The 14,262-nt window shown below is 39.5% G+C and overlaps 1 pseudogene; it reads left to right on the top strand.

The window, feature by feature from the left end:
- Positions 1-12,854: 12,854 nt before the first annotated feature.
- LOC145507946 (zinc finger protein 75D-like) lies at positions 12,855-14,054 on the top strand (annotated as a pseudogene).
- Positions 14,055-14,262: the final 208 nt, after the last annotated feature.

Raw genomic sequence — 14,262 nt, 5'->3', positions numbered from 1 at the left:
AGAAGACAATGGCAACCCACTCCAGTACTCTTGCCTGGAAAATCCCGTGGATGGAGGAGCCTGGCAGGCTGCAGTCCATGGGGTCGCTAAGAGTTGGACACGATTGAGCGACTTTACTTTCACTTTTCACTGTCATGCATTGTAGAAGGAAATGGCAATCCACTCCAGTGTTCTTGCCTGGAGAATCCCAGGGACGGGGGAGCCTGGTGAGCTGCCGTCTGTGGGGTTGCACAGAGTCAGACACAACTGCAGCGACTTAGCAGCAGCAGCAGCAGCAGCAGCAGTTATTATTATTGATATACCAATATTTTCAAATTTCCTTTAGGTTTTGGCTGATGAATGTTTTTAGAATTTAAATAACTATCTTTTAGTATTTAAATGCAAAACATAGAAATATTTATTTTTTTAATTTTATGCCATATTAATTTTTCTTGTTTTAGTTTATATGTAATAAAACATTTTGAGCTTCTTGACTGTAAGTACACTTCTTTCCTTGGCCCTAACATTAATGTTGTGTTAACTGCTCATATGAGTCTTGCATCTTTTTTTTCTCTTTTTTAGCTGCACTGGGTCTTTGTTGTAGTGTGCAGGTTTCTCAATGCAGTGGCTTCTCTTTTTGCAGAGTACAGGCTCTAGGTGTCCAGGCTTCAGTAGTTTCAGCACACAGACCTGATAGTTACGGCTCATGGGCTCTACTGCACAGGCTCGGTAGTTGTGGCACATGGGCTTAGTTGCTCCATGGCATGGGGAATCTTCTAAGACCAGGGATCGAACCCATGTCCACTACATTGGCAGGCAGATTCTTATCCACTGCACCATCAGGGAAGCCCCATCACAGTCTTTTTATAGTATAGTAAGTCCCCTCCATATGAACAAGTTCCATTCCAAGAGCATGTTCATAAGTCCAACAATTAGCCTATGTACCGTACCCAGCAAATGCAATCAGCTATCTAGTACTGTACTGTAATAAGTTTAAAACAGTTTTCACACAAATAATACACTTAAAAGAGCAAACACGAAGAATAAAACATTTTTAATCATACAGTACAGTATCTTGGTCGTTCTGGGAGAATGGCATTGAGACATGTGTATTGTCATATGTGAAACAGAGCACCATTCCATGTTCGATGCATGTGACAAGGGCTCGGGGCCGGGGCAGTGGGATGATCCAGAGGGATGGGAGGGGGAGGGAGGTGGGCGGGGGGTTCGGGAAGGGGAACACATGTAAACCCATGGCTGATTCTTGTCAATGTATGGCAAAAACTATTACAATATTGTAAAGTAATTAGCCCCCAAGTAAAATAAATAAATTTATAAATAAAAAAAAAAAAAAAAAAAAAAAGAAAAATACGGTAGTACAGTACAATGGCTGGCATAGAGGGCTGGCGTCAAGTGAAAAGGCAGGAAGAATTACTGACTGGAGAAGGGAGAGGAAGTGAGAGATGGAAGAGCTGAAGAATCATAAGAAGTAGGATTTGGCAGGTAAGCTTCAATTTCACTCATGCCTGACATTGATGTCACAGGCTCTGGTTCCTTGCTGGATTCAATTCTGTCTACCCTCTTGAAAAAATGTTCCAGTAATGTCTGGGTAGTGGCTCTGTTTTTCTCATCATGGATGATATAGTAGTGCTGGATTGCATTCTGAACAGCTCCTGCAACCTTCTTGTACCATCCTAAGTTCAGGTCCCGTGCCTCAATAACTAACAGTGCCTCCTCAAAGAAAGAAAATCCTTTTCCCATTTCTTGCATCCTGAATCTCTTTGGTTCTTCAGTTACTTCTTCTTCCTCTTCTCTCTCTTTGTCCTTTCTCTGTGCCTCCAATTCCATCAGGTCTTCATTAGTAAGCGCCTCATGTTGCACAGCAAAGAGTTCATTGAAGCATCCCTCTTGCAGATCCAGCTTGAAATAAAGATGCTGTACTACTGGACTCTAATACAATACAGAAAAGCACAACCTCTTGCAGTGTATGCACATATACAATAATGTAGACCAGACTCAGGAACTGTAATAATTTGTGTGATTGAACATGCAAACATATGTTTGCATCTTTGTAAGTTTACAACTTCGAGGTTCATATTTAGGGGACTTATGTAATCTCTAGTGTTCCATGTTTTAAACTTCAGCATTGCAGGTAAGATGTCTTATGCACAAACATAAAAAATTAATAGAGTTAACTTCTTTTGAGCAGCTTTGGTTTATAGCAAATTGATTGAAAAGTACACAGAGTTCCCACACACTCCAAGCCCTTACACAAGCACACTCCCTCATCATCATCGGACACCAGAATCACAGTTGTTACAATCCATGAATTTACATGATACATCTTATCACCCAGTGTTTATAGTTTACCCTAGGGCTCACTCCTCATGTTGTACATTCAGAGTTTGGATAAATGTGTAACATATATCCACCATTGTATCATACAGAATTGTTTCACTATCCTAAAATTCCTCTGTGCTCTCCCAAGTCATCCCTCTTTCCCAGTCCCTATGAAGGATTGATCCTTTTACTTTTTCCACAGTTTTGCCCTTTCAAGAATGTCATATAGTTGGAATCATACACTATGTATCTTTTCAGATTGGCTTCTTTCACTTAGTAATGTGCATTTCAGTTTCCTCCCTGTAATGTAGTTTGTCTTCTATGAAATGGCCTCTAATCAAATGACCAGTGTCTTTATAAGAAAAAAACGCTGAGGACATATGCTCACACACAGTGGAGGAAGTGTGGAGACAAGGCAGAGGCTGGAGTGATGGATCCACATGCCAGAAAAACCGCATATTTCTTGCACCATTGGAAGCTAGATGAGACAAGGAAGGATTTTTCCCTAGATCCTTTGAAGGGGAGTATGATCCTGCTTATTACCTTGATTTCAGACATCTACCCTGGAGAGTTGGGAGAAAATGTTTTGTTTCAAGCCACCTAGTTTGTGGTACTGTGCTGTGCTTAGTCACTCAGTTGTGTCTGACTCTTTGTGACCCCATGGACTGTGGCCTTCCAGGCACCTCTGCCCATGGGGATTCTCCAGGCAAGAATACTGGAGTGGATTGCCATGCCCTCCTCCAGGGGTCTTCCCAACCCAGGGATCTAACCCAAGTCTCCTGCATTGCAGGCGAATTCGTTATCATCTGAGTCAGCAGGGAAGCCTAGTTTGTGGTACTAGGAAACTTAATATGGTGGTCATGAACTCATGTTAGCTTCCAAACCTGTGCTATTATCCCTTAGACTAATAATCGATTCCTGCCTAGATACAAGAGAAGGATTGGAACAGGTCAAGCCACAGGAGTCTACTGACACATTTAGTTGCAGTAACCAAACTGAGAGACAAGCCTTCTGCCGCATTCTCCAATAGGGATGCTAACATTGACATAGCCACACAAACTCAAGACTCCTTGTCCTGTGAGATTTACTTGGGGATAGTTATTAAGTTGGTTTTTTTCTCCCAAGTCTGGGAGAGAGGTAAGAATTTCTACTGTAAAAGGTAAACAGTTGATAATATCCTTATAATATCCTTTACTTTCTGCTCCTCTGTCATCAAATCTACAAAAAGTTCCTCTCCATCTTTATTTTTGTCCTCTAGCCTCACATGCACTTCTCATCCCCCAGTATTCACCCACTCTGATGTGTGTCATGTAAGTCCTTGGATATATGTGTTTCTTCTAAAATATGTCCTTTTGTGGATGATTGTGTCCTTAGTTTATGTAAATCTAATTATGCTTTACACCTCAGTTATACTCAGCATTCTTTTTAAAAGATCTGTGTAGGTTTTCATGCACATGTAATTCGTTTTTTTTCTTTTTTCTTTTTATATTTTCTTTTTTTATTCATTTATTTTTTTACTTTTTTCATTGAAGCATAATTGCTTTACAGAGTTTTGTGATTTTCTGTCATACGTCAACAAGAATTAGCCATAGGTACACCCATGTCCCCTCCCTCCCAAACATCCTTCCCATCTCCCTCCAATCTCACCCTTCTAGATTGTCACAGAGGCTATGCTTGAGTGCCCGGAGTCACACAGCAAATACTCATTGGCTATTTATTTTACAAATGGTATTGTAAGTTTCCATGTTACACTCTCCATACACCTCACTGTCTCCCTCCTCCCCTCCCACTGTGTCCATAGGTTTGTTGTCTATGTCTGTTTCTCCACTGCTGCCCTGCAAATAAATTCATCAGTACCATCTTTTTAGATTCCATATATATTTTTTAGTATACGATATTTATATTTCTCTTTCTGACTTACTTCACTCTGTATAATAGGCTCTAGGTTCATCCACCTCATTAGAACTGACTCAAATACGTTCCTTTATATGGCTGAGTAGTCATCCATTGTATATATGTGCCTCAGATTCTTTATCCATTCATCTGTTGATGGACTTCTTGGTTGCTTCCATGTTCTAGCTATTGTAAACTGTGCTGCAATGAACACTGGGATACACGTGTCTCTTCAATTTTGGTCTCCTTAAGGTATATGCCTAGGAGTGGGATTGCTGGGTCATATGGTGTGTTTTTTTCCCCTAGCTTTGTAAAGAATCTCCATACCGTCTTCCATAGTGGCTGTATCAGTTACATTCCCACCAGCAATGCAAGAGGGTTCCCTTTTCTCCACACCTTCTCCAGCATTTATTGCTTGTAGACTATTTGATGATGGCTGTTCTGACTGGTGTGAGTTGGTATCTCATTGTAGTTTTGATTTGCATTTCTCTAATAATGAGAGATGTTGAGCATCTTTTCATGGGTTGTTAGCCATCTGTACGTCTTCTTTGGAGCAATGTCTGTTCTAGGTATTTTTCCCACTTTTTGATTGGGTTGTTTATTTTTTCTGGTATTGTGTTGTATGAGCTGCTTGTATATTTTGGAAATTAATTTTTTGTCAGTTGTTTCATTTGCTGTTATTTTCTCCCATTCTGAGAGTTGTCCTTTCACCTTGTTCGTAGTTTCCTTTGCTGTGCAAAGGCTTTTGAGTTTAATTAAGTCCCAGTTGTTTATTTTTGTTTTTATTTCCATTACTCTAGGAGGTGGGTCATAGAAAATCTTCCTTTGATTTATGTCATCGAGTGTTCTGCCTATGTTTTCCTCTAGAGTTTTATAGTTTCTGGTCTTACATTTGGTCTTTAATCCATTTTGAGTTTATCTTTGTGTGTGACATTAGGAAGTGTTCTGATTTCATTCTTTGGCACATAGATGTCCAGTTTTCCCAGTACCACTTATTGAAGAGGCTATCTTTGCCTCACTGTATATTCTCACCTCCTTTGCCAAAAATAAGGTACCATAGGTACATGGGTTTATCTCTGGACTACCTTGTTCCATTGGTCTGTATTTCTGTTTTTGTGCCAGTACCATACTGTCTTGATGACCGTAGCTTTGTAGTATAGTCTGAAGTCAGGAAGGTTGATTCCTCCAGCTCCATTCTTCTTTCTCAAAACTCCTTTGGCTATTCAGGGTCTTTGTGTTTCCAAATTAATTGTGAAAATTTTTGTTCTAGTTCTGTGAAAAATGCCATTGGTAACTTGATAGGGATCACATTAAATCCATAGATTGCATTTGGTAACATAGTCATTTTCACAATATTGATTCTTCTTACCCAGGAACATGGAATCTCTCCATCTATTTATGTCGACTTTGATTTCTTACATCAGTGTCTTATAATTTTCCATATATAGTTCTTTTGTTTCCTTGGTAGATTTATTCCTAGGTATTTTATTTTTTTTGTTGTAATGGTGAATGGGATTTATGCCTTAATTTCTCTTTCTGATTTTTCATTGTTAGTATATAGGAATAAAATTGTTATTTGTGTATTGAGCTTGTATCCTGAGACTTTGCTGAATTCACTGATTAGCTCTACAAATTTTCTGATAGTTTCTTTTGGGTTTTCTATGTATAGTATCATGTCATCTGCAAACAGTGAGAGTTTTACTTCTTCTTTTCCAATCTGGATTCCTTTTAATTCTTTTTCTTCTCTAATTGCCTTAGCTAGGACTTCCAAAACTCTGTTGAATAATAGTGGTGAGAGTGGACACCCTTGTCTTGTTACTGATCTTAGAGGGAATGCTTTCAGTTTTTCACCAATGAGAATAATGTTTGCTGTGGGCTTATCATATATGGCCTTTACTATGTTGAAGTAGATTCCTTCTATGCCCATTTTTTGAAGCACATTTTTTTCATAAATGGCTGCTGAATTTTGTCAAAGGCTTTTTCTGCACCTATTGAGATGATCATATGGTTTTTATCTTTCAGTTTGATAATGTGGTTTATCACGTTGATTGATTTGTGTATATTGAAGAATTCTTGCATCCCTGGGATGAACCTGACTTGATCATTGTATATGAGCTTTTTAATGTGTTAAGGCTGTATATTGTCACCCTGCTTATTTAACTTATATGCAGAGTACATCATGAGAAACGCTGGGCTGGAAGAAATACAAGGTGGAATCAAGATTGCCGGGAGAAATATCAATAACCTCAGATATGCAGATGACACCACCCTTATGGCAGAAAGTGAAGAAGTACTAAAGAGCCTCTTGATGAAAGTGAAAGAGGAGAGTGAAAAAGTTGGCTTAAAGCTCAACGTTCAGAAAACTAAGATCATGGCATCTGGTCCCATCACTTCATGGGAAATAGATGGAGAAACAGTGGAAACAGTGTCAGACTTTATTTTTTTGGGCCCCCAAATCACTGCTGATGGTGATTGCAGCCATGAAATTAAAAGATGCTTACTCCTTGGAAGGAAGGTTATGACCAACATACATAGCATATTTAAAAACAGAGACATTACTTTGCCAACAAAGGTCCATCTAGTCAAGGCTATGGTTTTTCCAGTGGTCATGTATGGATGTGAGAGTTGGACGGTGAAGAAAGCTGAGCACTGAAGAATTGATGCTTTTGAACTGTGGTTTTGGAGAAGACTCTTGAGAGTCCCTTGGACTGCAAGGAGATCCAACCAGTTCATCCTAAAGGAGATCAGTCCTGGGTGTTCACTAGAAGGACTGATGTTGAAGCTGAAACTCCAATCCTTTGGCCACCTCATGCAAAGAGTTGACTCATTGGAAAAGACCCTAATGCTGGGAACGACTGGGGGCAGGAGGAGAAGGGGACGACAGAGGATGAGATGGTTGGATGGCATCACCGACTTGATGGACATGGGTTTGGGTAAATTCTGAGAGTTGGTGATGGACAGGGAGGCCTGGCATCCTGCGATTCACGGGGTCACAAAGAGTCGGACACGACTGAGCGACTGAACTGAACTGAACTGAATTCTGTTTGCTAGAATTTTGTTGAGGAGTTTTACATGTATATTTATCTATGATATTGGCCTGTAATTCTCTTTTTTGTGTGTTGTCTTTGCCTGGTTTTGGTATCAGGCTGATTGTGGCCCCGTAGTGTGAGTTTGGAAGTGTTCTTCCTCCGCAATTTTTTGGAAAGTGAAAGTCGCTCAGTCGTGTCTGACTCTTTGCGCCCCCATGGACTATACAGTCCATGGAATTCTCCAGGCCAGAAAACTGGAGTGGGTAGCCTTTCCCTTTTCCAGGGGATCTTCCCAACCCAGGGATTGAACCCAGGTCTCCCACATTGCAGGAGGATTCTTTACCAGCTGAGCTGCAAGGGAAGCCCAAGAATACTGGAGTGGGTAGCCTATCCCTTCTCCAGGGGACCTTCCCAACCCAGGAATCAAACTAGGGCCTCCTGCATTGCAGGTGGATTCTTTACCAACTGAGCTATCAGGGAAGCCCGAGTTTCAGAAAAATGGGCATTAACTCTTTCCTAAAGGTTTGATAGAATTCCCCTGTGAAGCCATCTGGCGCTGGGCTTTTGTTTGGGGGGAAATTTTTTTTATCAGTTTTGATTTCAGTGTTTGTAACTGGCTTGTTCATAATTTCTATTTCTTCCAGTTCAGTCTTGGGAGGTTGAACTTTTCTAAGAATCTGTCCATTTCCTCTAGGCTGTCCATTTTATTAGCATATAGTTGCTCATAATATTCTCTTATGATCCTTTGTTTTTCTGTGTTGTTTGTTACTGCTGCTGCTGCTGCTAAGTCGCTTCAGTTGTGTCCGACTATGTGCGACCCCAAAGATGGCAGCCCACCAGGCTCCTCTGTCCCTGGGATTCTCCAGGCAAGAATACTGGAGTGGGTTGCCATTTCCTTCTCCAGTGCATGCATGCATGCATGCTAAGGCACTTTAGTCATGTCTGACTCTGTGCGACCCCATGGAAAGCAGCCCACCAGGCTCCGCTGTCAACAGGACTCTCTAGGCAAGAATACTGGAGTGGCTTGCCAGTTCCTTCTCCGTTGTCTGTTGCAACCTCTCTTTTTTCATTTCTAATTTTGTTGATTTGATTTTTCTCCCTTTTTTTTCTTGATAAGTCTGTCAATTTTTTGACAGATTGTCAGTTTTGTTTATCTCCTGCAAGAACCAGCTTTTAGCTTTATTAATCTTTGCTGTTGTTTCCTTCATTTCTTCCTCATTTATTTCTGCTCTGGTTTTTGTGATTTCTTTCCTTTTGCTGACTTTGGGGTTTTTCTGTTCTTCTTTTTCCACATGCTCTAGATGTAGAGTTAGGTTGTCTATTCAATGCTTTTCTTGTTTCTTCAGGTTGGATTGTATTGCTATAAACTTCCTTCTTAGAACTGCTTTTGCTGAATTCCATAGATTTGGGGTCTGTTTTCACTGTCATTTGTTTCTAACAATTTTTTGATTTCCCTTCTTACTTTTTCAGTAACCTCTTCGTTATTTAGTAATATACTATTTATTCTCCATGAGTTTGTGTTTTTGGCAGTTTTTTTCCCTGTAGTTGATATCTAGTCTTACAGCATTGTGGTCAGAGAAGATACTTGATATGATTTCAATTTTCTTAAGTTCACTAAGGCTTGATTTGTGGCCCAAGATGTGATCTATCCTGGAGAATGTTCCATGTGCAGTTGAGAAGAAAGTGTATTCTTCTGCATTTGGATGGAATGTCCTGAAGATATCAATTAGATCCATTTGGTCGAATGTTTCATTTGAGGTTTGTGCTTTATTATTTATTCTGTTTTGATGATCTGTCCATTGGTGTAAATGGAATGTTAAAGTTCCCTACTATTATTGTGTTACTCTTTTGCCTGTTAGTGTTTGCCTTATGTATTGAGATACTCCTAGGTTGGGTGCATAAGTATTTACAATTTTTATGTCTTCTTCTTGGATTGATCCCTTGATCATTATGTAGTGTCCTTTTTTGTCTCTTATACTATTCTTTATTTTAGTCTATTTTGTCTGAAATAAGGATTGCCACTCCAGCTTTATTTTGGTTTCCCATTACATAGACTATCTTTTTCCATGCTTTTACTTTCAGTCTGTATGTGTCTCTAGGTCTTAAGTGGGTCTCTTGTATGCCACATATATAACGGTCTCTTTTTTGTATCCATTCAGTCAGTCTGTATCTTTTGGTTGATGTATTTAATTCATTTACATTTAAGGTAATTATTGATACATATATTCCTATTGGCATTTTCTTGATTGCTTTGGGTTTGTTTTTGTAGGTCTCTCCTTTCTCTTAAGTTTACTGGCTATATAAATCCTTTCAGTATTTGTTGTAAGGCTGGTTTGGTGGTGCTAAATTCTCTTAACTTCTGCTTGTCTATAAAGCTTTGATTTCTCCATCAATTTTAAATGAGACCTTTGCTGGGTACAGTAATCATGGTCGTAGATTTTTCTTTTTCAGTACTTTAAATATATCCTCCCATTCCCTTCTGGGCTGCAGAGTTTCTGCTGAAAGATCTGCTGTTAATCATATGGGTTTTCCCTTGTATTTTACTTGCTGCTATTCCATTGCTGCTTTTAATATTCGGACACGACTGAGCGACTGAACTGAACTGAGGGTGATTTTCATACACACATAATCTCCTTTATCATCACAAAAGTCATCTGTGCTATTGTCCCCCATTTAACAGAAGACAAAATGAAAAATCATGCAGATTATCTAATTGTTCACATTACTGAAGTAGACAGCAATGTGAATAATGTGAAATTCCAAATGGTTGCCTGTGTATCTTTTTCATATTTATGCTTTTTCTGTGTTAGCATATTGACTCAGGGTCTAAAACTTTATTTTATTTTTAATTGTGGTTGCAGTTACAAAACATTAAATTTACCACCTTAAACATTTTAAAATATTCAGTTGTGAAAGTGAAGTGAAAGTCGCTCAGTCATGTCCAATTCTTTGCAACCCCATGGACGATACAGTCCATGGAATTCTCCAGGCCAGAATACTGGAGTGGGTAGCCATTCCCTTCATACTGTTTCCCAACAGATCTCTAAAACTTTTCATTTTGCAAAACTGAAACTCAACACTTAATATCCCCTCCCTGTCCACTTTTGTACTTCCTATTTTTATGATGGACTACTCTAGAATTGCTCATATGAATGAAATCATCAATATTGTATCTTTGTCACTGGCTTACTTCACTTAGTATACTATCCTAAAACTTCATCCATATTGTAGCTTATGACAGGATCTTCCTTTTCGAGGTTGCAAAATATTGCATTGATCCTCAGATACAGAGGGCTTGACGACAAATTACACTTGGATTTTCAACTATGTATAAGTGCCCCTAGACCCTACATTAATCAAAGATCAACTGCACTGGTTCATTTTTCTGCATAAATATATCTATAATAATGTTTAATTTATAATTTAGGCACAGTAAGAGAATAAAAATAGTAGTAATACAGTAGAACAATTATAAGAATATACTGTGATATAAGTTATAGGGTTGTATTTTTCCTCTCTCCAAATATCTTATTGTACAAATTTATTACCTTTTCCATCTTATCTAAGCACTTACCAGGTGCTGCAACTACAACTTTTGTAATTTGAGATGCAACAGCAAAACTAACACAAATTTCTCCTTCCTTCTTACAATTACAGTAATATTACTTCTTACAGTAATAGGGTCATTCATCCATACTTAGAACGAATATTCCTAAGTAGATCACAGGAACATCAGCATAAGGACTTTCTTCTTTCCTTATTATGTAGAGAGCTTTCACCTTTTCACTTAAAGGAAGCACTTTATAGCTTCTCTCTAGTGTATCAAAATGTCCAGCAGCACTATTCTGAGGGCCATTATTACTTCAGATAGGGTCACTGGAACATCAGCACTGCAATACTACAGCTAGCTATCTGATAACCTTAGATGGGGTTTAAGTGGGTAATGGATGGGAGATGCTGAACAAAGGGATTGTTCAAATGACATGACAGGGCAAGACACTTGAGATTTCATCACACTCGTCAGAACTGCATGAAATCTAAAACTTACAAATTGTTTCTCTCTAGAATCTTCTATTTACTATTTTTGGATTGAGGTTGACCATGGGTATTTAAAACTGTGGAAAGTTAAACTGTGATTTAGGGGGAGACTATTGTAATTTTTTTTTAAACTTCTAATAAGAAAAAAGTGGTATCTTGTCACATAACTTTCAGTATTGTCTACTGAGATCATAATACTTCTGTTTGCAAATTATTCTGCATGCTGAATCATGTCTGGATTTATAAACAAAATGTAAAAGATTGCTGTGGATTGAAATTTTGAAACAACAATAGACAAATCAGAAAGCAAGTCACCATGGAAAAGGCCCTGGACAGCCTTGAGGAAAGGGTGCAGTAGAACTTTTTCTATGTTTCCATTAAGGTCTCTGCCCCTTCCTGAAACCTCATTCCCTGCTGTGCTCTGGATGGAGGGGTGGAGTGGCCTAAGAAAATTAGGATCTGCTAGGTAGAAGTGGATGGAAGTCCCTCCACAACCCCTTCTATTAGAAATTCATTTTTAGGAAATGCTGTTGAAGTGGATGGTGGCACTTTTATATCCAAGATTCCCAAAGAGGAAATCACCAGTGGGCTACAGGAGTTGGGACCGGACATGTGGGTCCACAGGGACCTCGTTCAGCAGATTGCTGAAGAGGAAAGAATCTGGCGGTGCAAGTGACTAAGGGTGGAAGCCTTACTGGCTTGAGTCATGCTGGTAGACCACCACCTCCTATTTATGCTTAATGATGTCATTCTTTCTTTATTCACACATCTCCAGTGTATATATTTTTAATTTCTCTTTTAGATTGTTCTAGTAGCTTTACTTCTTCACGAGTGTATACATTGTACTTAAATGGTATTGCATTTCCTCACATGTATAATTCTTGCTCAAGGAATTGTTTCTCGTGACCTGGCTTGTAGAAGGGGAGGGGATCTCTATTTGGGGAAATTCCATTTGGTTGCCTCTGCTCACATACTGTTTTGAGTCCCCCGACTCTACATAAGACCATTTTTTTATGTTTGTGGATTGATTTGAATTTGGCTACTTTCGGAATGCAGGTCCCACACGTTATCTGGTACAACAGACCTAAGGTTCCAGTTATATGATTCCAGTCTGGGAGGACTAAGTCTCTCTTCTTCTTGAGAACCTGGGAGAGTGGAAGGACATTCAGATTCCTATTTGTGGATGGCAGCTTAATCCTGACTCCAGCCCCAGGTCCTCATTAAATGCCAAGCCTGTGGGCTTTTAAACATCAGCCTCTACAACCCATCTCTAGTCCTCTTGAGGGCTACATAACCTCAACTACTGCTGTATATTTGACACCTAGGGAATTCTCTCTTCTTGCCTTTTTAAAAATTATTATTATTTCTTTACTTTGGTCTTAGTTGCAGCACACAGGATCTTGCATCATGGCTCTTAGGCTTTTCTCTAGTTGAGGAGATCAGGCTTAGCTGCCCTGTGACATGTGGGATCCTAGCTTCCTGACCAGGTGAAGACCAGCTTCATCTTCCCAGAAGGATCAAGAAAGAAGATTGTTTCATTGATTTTGTTCCAGACCAGACTGGGCCTCAGTTGTCAGATCTGGAGCTGGTGGTGTATCCAGCACAGGAGCAGAATTGTTCCTAGATCAGAATGATGACAGTAGATCTGAAAGCTTCAGTCCAGGAGCTGGGAAAGGAGGCAGTGCTCCTGGGAGAAGCAGCAGAGGCCCCAGGCTTCCAGCTGAAGCCAGCAGAGTCCCAGCCAGTGGGCATGCCCCAGGAGGAAAAAGTTTGAAATATACACCAGGATCTACAAGAGCTGCTGAGCAGGAATATCCACAAAGTACCTGAGCCTGTATGTGAGAGGGTAGTACCTACCTACCAGATCCTTGCCCTTCCTGAGCAAACAAACATCAAAGACTGGACAGTGGCACCTGAGTTCATCTTGCCTGAGTCCCAGAGTTTGCTGCCATTTGAGAAAATGGCCATATACTTTTACCAGGAAGAATGGGAACTACTGGATCCCACTCAGAAGGCCCTCTACAATGACATAATGCACGAAAACTATGAGACTGTCATCTTTCTAGAATTATTTGTGCTCCCCAAACCTAAAGTGATCTCCTATTTAGAGCAAGGGGAAGAGCCATATATTCAAGGATCTCCAGTGTTCAAAGACAATCCTGGAGAGCTGCTTTCACAGATAAAACTGAAAAATAACATGGAAAATCATCAACCTATGTGTCTTTCTGACTTAGAAATACAAGTACCAGGTACAAAGTATCAAAAAAAGCCAGTGTGAATGTTCATCAGAAAACAATGGGCAAAGAAAATCATGGTGATGTGCATAGGCTGGGGAAATAGCACCAAGATTTTACAGTGAAGGAAAGAAAGAAACTTTTCAACTGGTGGGAAGAAGAGCTGCTGAAATTTATGGAGCTTCATACGAAAGAACGAGCAACAGAGAAGCCTTTTAAGTGTCAGGAGTGTGGAAAAAGCTTCAGAGTTAGCTCTGACCTTATTAAGCACCAAAGAATTCACACTGAAGAGAAACCGTATAAATGTCAACAGTGTGATAAGAGATTTAGATGGAGGTCAGATCTTAATAAGCACTTAACAACACACCAAGGAGTAAAACCATATAAATGTTCCTGGTTTGGGAAAAGCTTCAATCAAAATTCACATCTCCGCATACATCAAAGAACTCACACAGGAGAGAAGCCCTTTACATGTCATAAATGTGAAAAAAAATTCAGTCAAAATTCCCACCGTATTAAACACCAGAGAACCCATCTATGACACATGCAAGCTTCAGTAAATGCTCAAGACTTTGACACCAGAACTGACACCAAATGAAGAAAAGCTCAAATTCAGAATTAAATTGAAGAAAGTAGGGAAAACCACTAGACCATTCAGGTATGACCTAGATCAAATCCCTTATGAGTATACAGTGGAAGTGAGAAATAGATTTAAGGGACTAGACCTGATAGAGTGCCTGATGAACTAT

The sequence above is a fragment of the Giraffa tippelskirchi genome, chromosome 5 (genome assembly GCF_054371585.1).
Source record: "Giraffa tippelskirchi isolate mGirTip1 chromosome 5, T2T-mGirTip1v1.2.pri, whole genome shotgun sequence".
NCBI lineage: Eukaryota > Metazoa > Chordata > Mammalia > Artiodactyla > Giraffidae > Giraffa > Giraffa tippelskirchi.
This window is presented reverse-complemented; position numbering and strand designations above follow the sequence as displayed.